Consider the following 8,300-nt stretch of genomic DNA (forward strand, 5'->3'; position numbering starts at 1 on the left):
TCAAGCAGCGTGATTTTATTCATAATTTAGTCTGCTTGCCGATGATCGGTCTTGATCTTATCTTGGGATTGGACTGGTTATCTGAGAACCATGTCCTGCTTGATTGTTCTACAAAGTCGGTGTACTTTATGGCGGAAGATACAAAAGGGCCGGTCGTGGTGAATAATTATTACTTGAATTCGATGATGGTGAACTGTTCCAGAACCGAATGTCAGGGTATCCTGTTGTTAACTGCGGGTGTTTCGGGTGATGATCAAAGGTTGGAGCAGATTCCGGTTGTGTGTGAGTTTTTGGAAGTGTTTCCTGATGATATTGATGAGTTTCCACCTAACTGAGAGATTGAGTTTGCTATTGAGTTAGTGCTCGGGGCGGGACCAATCTCAAGTGCTCCTTATAGGATGTCACCGTTAGAGATGACTGAGTTGAAGTCTCAATTGGAGGATTTGTTGGGTAAGAATTTTATCGACTGAGTGTCTCCCCATGGGGTGCTCCAGTGTTACTGGTAAAGAAGAAAGATGGGAGTATGCGGCTCTGTGTGGAATACAGGCAGCTGAACAAGGTCACAATAAAGAATAATTACCCATTTCCAAGAATTGATGATCTCATGGATCAGTTACAAGGAGCTGGAGTTTTCTCCAAGATCGATTTGCGCTCCGGTTATCACCAGATAAGGGTGAGGGGTGAGGATATCCCTAAGACCACTTTTAGGACTTGTTATGGTCATTACGAGTACACTGTAATGTCTTTTGGGTTGACGAACGCTCCTGCAGTGTTTATAGATTACATGAATAGAGTTTTCCATCCGTTTCTGGATAAATTCGTTGTTGTCTTCATTAATGACATACTGATTTATTCCAAGACTGAGGAAGAGCATGCGGAACACTTGAGGACCGTGTTGCAGATTCTAAAGGAGAAGAAACTTTATGCAAAACTATCTAAATGTGAGTTTTGAAAGAGTGAGGTGAAGTTTTTGGGTCACGTGGTGAGTAAAAAGGGAATAGCCGTAGATCCAACTAAGGTGGAGGCTGTGATGGATTGGAAGCAACCAACCACCGTAATGGAGATAAGGAGTTTTCTGGGCTTAGCTGGCTATTACTGAAGGTTTATCCAGAGCTTTTCACAGATAGCCTTGCCAATGACTAAGTTAACCTGCAAAGACACTCCGTTTGTTTGGACTCTTGAATGCGAGGAGAGCTTTCAGACATTGAAGAAAAAGTTGACCACTGCACCTGTGTTAGTGTTACCTGAGCCGAATGAGCCATTTGAGGTGTACTATGATGCGTCATTGAAGGGTCTAGGGTGCGTGCTGATCCAGCATCATAATGTGGTGGCGTATGCCTCACGGCAGTTGAGACCGCACGAAGTTAATTACCTTACGCACGATTTGGAGCTTGCTGCGGTTGTGTTTGCGCCGAAGGTGTGGAGGCATTACCTCTATGGGGTTAAGTTCCAAGTTTTCTCTGATCATAAGAGCTTGAAGTACCTCTTTGATCAGAAAGAACTTAACATGAGGCAGAGGAGGTGGATGGAATTATTGAAGGACTACGACTTTGAGTTGAATTACCATCCGGGAAAGACGAATGTAGTGGCGGATGCATTAAGTCGGAAGTTGCTATATGTGGCTTGGATGATGCTTCAAGAGGAGAAGTTGCTCAAGGGATTCGAGAGTCTAAAAATTGGTACTCGAGAACTATCCAAAACTTTGTGTTTGAGCTGATTAGTAATCTCAAGTGACTTTAAGTCCAAACTCCTAAAGGCTCATGAAAATGATGAAGCATTATGGAAGGTGTTACCAGCTATTGAGCAAGGAAAATAGTGGAGAGTGTCGGAAGGAAAAGATTCAAGGGTAGGATCATTGTGTCGGATGTTCGCACTTTGAGGCAGGATATCTTAAAGGAGGCATACAAAAGCGGCTTCTCCATTCACAGGGGAAAGTACTAAGATGTACCATGATTTAAAGGCGATGTTTTAGTGTCCGGGTATGAAGAATGATGTGGCGGAATATATTTCAAAGTGCTTAACTTGTCAAAAGGTAAAGATTGAACATCAAAGACCTTTCGGGATGTTGCAACCTTTAGAGATTCCACAATGGAAGTGGGAAAGTATTAAAATGGACTTCGTGTCAGGATTGCCAAGGACTAGGGCTGGTTTTGATGCTATCTGGGTGATTATGGACCGACTGACGAAGTCATCTCACTTTCTACCCATTCGTATGACCTACACCCTCGAGGAGCTAGCACGGTTATACATAAAGGAGATTGTGAGACTTCATGGTGTACCTGCTACTATAATCTCTGATAGAGATCCTCGTTTCACTTCAAGATTTTGGGGTGCATTTCAGAAAGCATTTGGAACCCGATTAAGCTTGAGTACGGCTTACCATCCTCAAACAGATGGTCAATCCAAGAGGACGATCTAAACACTAGAGGATATGTTGAGAGCTTGTGTTTTGGACCAACCGGCGAGTTGGGATCGGTATATGCCATTAGTGGAGTTTGCATACAATAATAGTTATCATGCGAGCATTGGAATGGCTCCGTATGAGGCCTTGTATGGGAGGAAATGTCAATCTCCGCTATGTTGGTATGAGGCTGGAGAGAAAAGCTTGTTGGGGCCAGAGATGATAGTTGAGACCACTGAACAAGTCAAGAAAATCCGAGATAGGATGCTTGCGACGCAGAGTCGTCAAAAGAGTTACGCCGATCAGAGGTGAAAGCCCTTAGAATTTGAGGAAGGAGACCATGTTTTCCTTAAGGTTACTCCGACCACGGGAGTAGGTAGGGCGATTAAAACAAAGAAGTTGAATCCTCGATACATTGGTCTATTTCAGATCCTGGAGATGATTGGACCGGTGGCGCATCGGATGGCTCTACCACGAGGTGTTTGCACGACATGTTTCACGTGTCACAGCTTCGGAAGTACACTCCTGATGCTGGCCATGTGTTAGAACCTGAATCGGTTCAGTTAAGAGAAGATCTGACGCTTCCAGTGGCTTCGGTCAGAATTGATGACACTAGTATCAAACGGTTGCGTGGAAAAGAGGTTTCATTAGTCAAAGTGGCATGGAGTCGAGGCGGTGTTGAAGAACACACTTGGGAACTTGAGTCGGAGATGCGAACGGATTATCCGCACTTATTCTCAGGTAATTGCATTTGAATTTTGTGGGCAAAATTCCCAATTAGGTGGGTAGAATGTAAGACCTGGTTAATTAACGGCTAATTAACCCATAAATGAGAATTTATTTTAGAAAGCACAAAATGTGATTTTTATGGCTTAATATGATAGAAGAGATTGAGACGAGAATTTTGGTACCAATTTTATAGAATTCAGACCAAAATTGGACCGAACGGGCCAAAACGGGCCAACCGAACCCAAAGTGGGCCCTTGGCCCAACTAAACTAAACCAAAACCCTAGTTTTCAGCACTCTCTCTCCTCACACAACACTAATACACGCTGAAAAAGAGAGGCCATGGAGGGAAGAACACTTTCTCAAGTTCTATCTCTCCCTTAATCTTCAAACCACCATAACTTTTGATTTAGAGCTCCGATTGCCGCACCATTTGCGGCCACGCGTTCACCGCGGAAAGCTCTACAAAACCCATACAATTAATCTTGAGGTAAGCCACGTTTTGCTCTTCGAATTTCCAGCCTTATTTTCGAGTTTCATGAGCAAAAATATTGAGATTTTGGGCTCTTTGATGTTATAGGACCCAACTCTCTTGACGGAAAAGGTTAATCTTGTCTCCTTGGACCTTGGGTGTGGTAAGATTCTCAACCCTAGTGTAATTTGTGGTTCTATGATGTTTGGGTTTTGAGATGTTGTGTATGGGTGTGATGATTGTGGCTTAGGTTGTGTATGTGTGAATATTGGAGCTTGATTGGTGATTTTGAAAATCTTGAAAAGGGATTTGGTGGTGAAAAATCTGTTCTTGGAGGTGTTGAGGCCTTGAGAGCTTGAGGAAAAGTGGTTTGGAAGTGCTCCAATTGAGCTAGAGAAATCAGCTAAGGTATGGTCTCGGTTTCTCGTATCTAATATGTAATGTGGTAGGAAATACTTAGGCTAGAGGCCCTAAGATAGGCATTGAATTGTTGGTGTTGTTGAATGGTTGATATATATGATGTTGTCATATATGTGATGATGATTATTGATGCCTTGATGGTATGATGTATGAGAAATATGCATGTTGTGATATATGCTTGATGATTAGTTGTGGTTGAATTGTGGGTTGAACCATGTTGATGGTGAGTATGATATTGATTGTGTACAATGATAATTTATTGGAATTGGTGTTGTTAAAAATTGGCATGAGGAAGAGTATGTGATATGTCAATGTGTTTGGGTTTGAACCACTTGGGTGAAGTGGGTTAAAATGATGGGATAGTGATTTTGTAAATTGTGGTAATGTGTTAATGTGTGAGTTGAGGAGGCTTGATGTTGAATTTGATATATTTTGATTGATTTCAAAGAAAAGGGATGAAATTGGCATGCTTTGATTGATTTTGAAAAGAGTTGAAAATGGCTTGTTTTGCAAATGGCACTTTGAGGTTTTGTACGATAAATGGTTTTGGGCATACTTTGACGGGACATAACTTGGACTACGGATCTCCTTTTTGTGCCAAATCTGTTTAGAAATGAAATTGGATTCGGGATGTCCATACCGTTCGAAGAACGGGTGAAAAACGATTTAAAATGAGAAAGTTATGTCCGTTTGAAGATTGGGGTTTGAATATGTGAATTCTGCAGCTTTTAACTTAGAAAATTTTTAGCAGAATGATCCCTCGCGCGTAGGCACGCTTGGCGCGTACGCGCCATTCTTTCAGAAAACGCCATCCACGCGTGCACGTGGTGTGCGCGGGTGCGCCGATGTGCTGCACCCAATGCCCAGCCATTTTCCAGAGGGTTGTGCCTGAACTGTGCCGGTTTTGTGCCTGGGGCACGAGAGTACCCACGCGTACGCGTGGCTGACGCGTGCGTGTCGATTGGCTAATTTTCAATCCACGCGTTAGCATGCATGATGCATACGCGTCGATGAGTTTTGTGGCCATCCACGCGTGCACGTGGAGTGCGCGTACGCGTGGCCCTATTTTCATCCCAAAGTTGATTTTTGAGTTTAAAAAGCCAAATCTCATACTTCTAAGCCTCCGATCTCACCGCTTATGTCTTAAATCTTTATGAGATTTCTAGCTATGAGAAGAAGGGCTAGTGAATATGGTAACTTGCGAGTGAAGCAAGGAAAAAATGAATGATCAATGAGGATCAAAGATGATTATGTGAGATTGCCTATTTGACTGCATATTACTTGCTAATTGTCTAAATGCCTTAATTGTTCCTATTTGTATGTTCTTTGTTTGATATAACTGTGTTTGCTACATTATACTCCTGCTGGTGGTTGGGAGGTGTGAAGGAATTAGAAAGGAAAATATTAGTTAGACTGAAGAATCTTTAGTCAGTCACCACATATGGTTTAGCTTGTTTATAAGTTTTGATATTATCTGGAGGAAGTTCTAGGATTGCCTTCGGCTTTCCTCTATTATTATGTATTATATATGTGGAAGCTGTTACCATGCTGGGGACCTCTGGTTCTCACCCTTGCGGATTTTGTGGTTTTCAAATGCAGGACGTGAGGTTTCTCGCTGAGGCCTGCTGGAGACTTCTGGATTAGCGAAGATCCTTTGTTCTTGGGGACTCTGTTTTAGTTTATATGTGTTGCTTAGATACTTTTATCTCCATTAAATAATACAAACTGTGATGACTCCTCTTATGGGAGATTTTGGAGAATAGGTTTTATGTATTTGTGTCCCTTTGGGTTTCCTTTGGGGTTTTCCTTATTTTATCATATGTATATATTGCTATGCTCGGACCGGTTATCTTCGCGGCCGGATTTTTAGTCTTGATATTCCTGTTTTTGGCACTCCTTTGTATATATATAATCTCGCGTTGGTTTATCCTTGTTCGTTACGTTATCGATTGGAGTGTTGCGCTTTCGGGTTGCGATTTTTGTTTACCCCTTTTTCTACAAAGGCTCCTATTTATAATCGTTCATTCATACTACTATACTTACTCAATTTTTATTTTAGAGGTCGTAATACCTTGCTATCTCTGAATTATGACTTAAGCATAAGACTCTGTATGGTAGGGTGTTACATGCATCATTGGTTTTGATCCAAAATTTTCATGTTTTGGGTCATATTTGTGTTTTTCTCTCTCATCATTAAAAATTCAAAAATAAAAAATATCTTTTCCTTATTTTACTCATAAATTTTGAAATTCTTGGGTTGACTTAGTCAAAAAATTTTAAAATAAATTGTTTCTTGTTAGTCAAGTCAAGATTTTAATTTTAAAAATCTTATCTTTTTAAAAATTTTTCAAAAATCAAATCTTTTTCATTTTTTATTATTTTCAAAAATTTCAAAAATTGATTTTCAAAATCTTTTTCTTATCTTTATTTCAAATTTTCGAAAACTTTACTAACAATTAATGTGATTGACTAAAAAATTTGAAGTTTGTTTCTTTCTTGTTAAGAAAGGTTCAATTTTTAAATTCCAGAATCATATCTTTTAGTTTCTTGTTAGTCAAGCAATCAATTTTAATTTTAAAAATAAAATATTTTAATTTCTTTTTCAAATCTTTTTCAAAATATCTTTTCAATCATATCTTTTTAACCATATCTTTTTCAAAATCAATTTCAAAATCTTTTCTAACTTCTTATCTTTTCAAAATTGATTTTCAAATCTTTTTCAACTAACTAATTGACTTTTTGTTTGTTTCTTATCTTTTGCAAAACCACCTAACTACTTTTCTATCTCTAATTTTCGAAAATCACTAACCATTTTTCAAAACAATTTTGAAATTCTCTCCCTCTCATCTCTTTCTATTTATTTATTCATTTACTAACACTTGTCTTCATCTTAAAATTCGAACCCTCGCACCTCTTCTGTGTTCGAATTTTTCTCTTCTTCTTCCTTATTCTTCTTCTCTTCTACTTACATAAAGAAATCTCTCTACTGTGGTAAAGAGGATCCCTATTATTATTTTCTGTTCCCTTCTTTTTCATATGTGCAGGAGCAAGGACAAGAACATTCTTGTTGAAGCAGATCCTGAACCTGAAAGGACTCTGAAAAAAAAAACTAGAGAAGCTAAAATACAACAATCCAGAGAAAACTTTACAGAAATTTTTGAAAAAGAAGAGGAGATGGCAGCCGAAAATAATGACAACAACAATAATACAAGGAGGATGCTTGGTGATTATACTACACCTACTTCTAATTTTTATGGAAGAAACATCTCAATCCCTGCCATTGGAGCAAACAATTTTGAGCTAAAGCCTCAACTAGTTGCTCTAATGCAACAAAACTACAAGTTTCACGGACTTCCATTAGAAGATCCCTATCAGTTTTTAACTGAGTTCTTGCAGATCTATAATACTGTTAAGACTAATGGAGTAGATCCTGAAGTCTACAGGCTCATGCTTTTCCCTTTTGTTGTAAGAGACAGAGCTAGAACATGGTTGGACTTACAACCTAAAGATAGCCTGGACTCTTGGGATAAGTTGGTCACAGCCTTCTTGGCCAAGTTCTTTCCTCCTCAAAAGCTGAGCAAGCTTAGAGTAGATGTTCAGACCTTCAAGCAAAAAGATGGTGAATCCCTCTATGAAGCTTGGGAAAGATACAAGCAGTTGACCAAAAAGTGTTCTTCTGACATGCTTTCAGAGTGGACCATTTTGGATATATTCTATGATGGTCTATCTGAGTTTTCTAAGATGTCACTGGACTATTCTACAGGTAGATCCATTCACCTAAAGAAAACGCCTGCAGAAGCTCAAGAACTCATTGACATGGTTGTAAATAACTAATTCATGTACACCTCTGAGAGGAATCCTATGAGTAATGTGATGCCTCAGAGGAAGGGAGTTCTTGAAATTGATGCTCTGAATGCCATATTGGCTCAGAACAAAATGTTGACTCAACAAATCAACATGATTTCTCAGAGTCTGAATGGATTGCGAAATGCATTCAACAGTACTAAAAAAGCATCTTCTAAAGAAGAAGCTTATGATCCTGAGAACCCTGCAATGGCAAAGGTGAATTACATGGGTGAAGCCTATGGAAACACCTATAATCCCTCATGGAGAAATCATCCAAATTTCTCATGGAAGGATAAGAAAAGCCCCAACAAGGCTTTAATAATGGTGGAAGAAACAGGTTTAGCAATAGCAAGCCTTTTCCATCATCTTCTCAGCAACAGACAGAGAATTCTGAGCAGAGCCCCTCTAGCTTAGCAAACATAGTCTCTGATCTA

General features: G+C 39.6%; 1 non-coding gene across 1 annotated transcript; it reads right to left on the reverse strand.

The window, feature by feature from the left end:
* Window positions 1-7,599: 7,599 nt before the first annotated feature.
* Window positions 7,600-7,707, reverse strand: LOC112793409 (small nucleolar RNA R71). The gene has a single exon (XR_003198102.1). It is a non-coding gene; the product is annotated as a small nucleolar RNA R71 (small nucleolar RNA).
* Window positions 7,708-8,300: the final 593 nt, after the last annotated feature.

Source organism: Arachis hypogaea, chromosome 3, assembly GCF_003086295.3.
Source record: "Arachis hypogaea cultivar Tifrunner chromosome 3, arahy.Tifrunner.gnm2.J5K5, whole genome shotgun sequence".
Taxonomy (NCBI): Eukaryota; Viridiplantae; Streptophyta; class Magnoliopsida; order Fabales; family Fabaceae; genus Arachis; species Arachis hypogaea.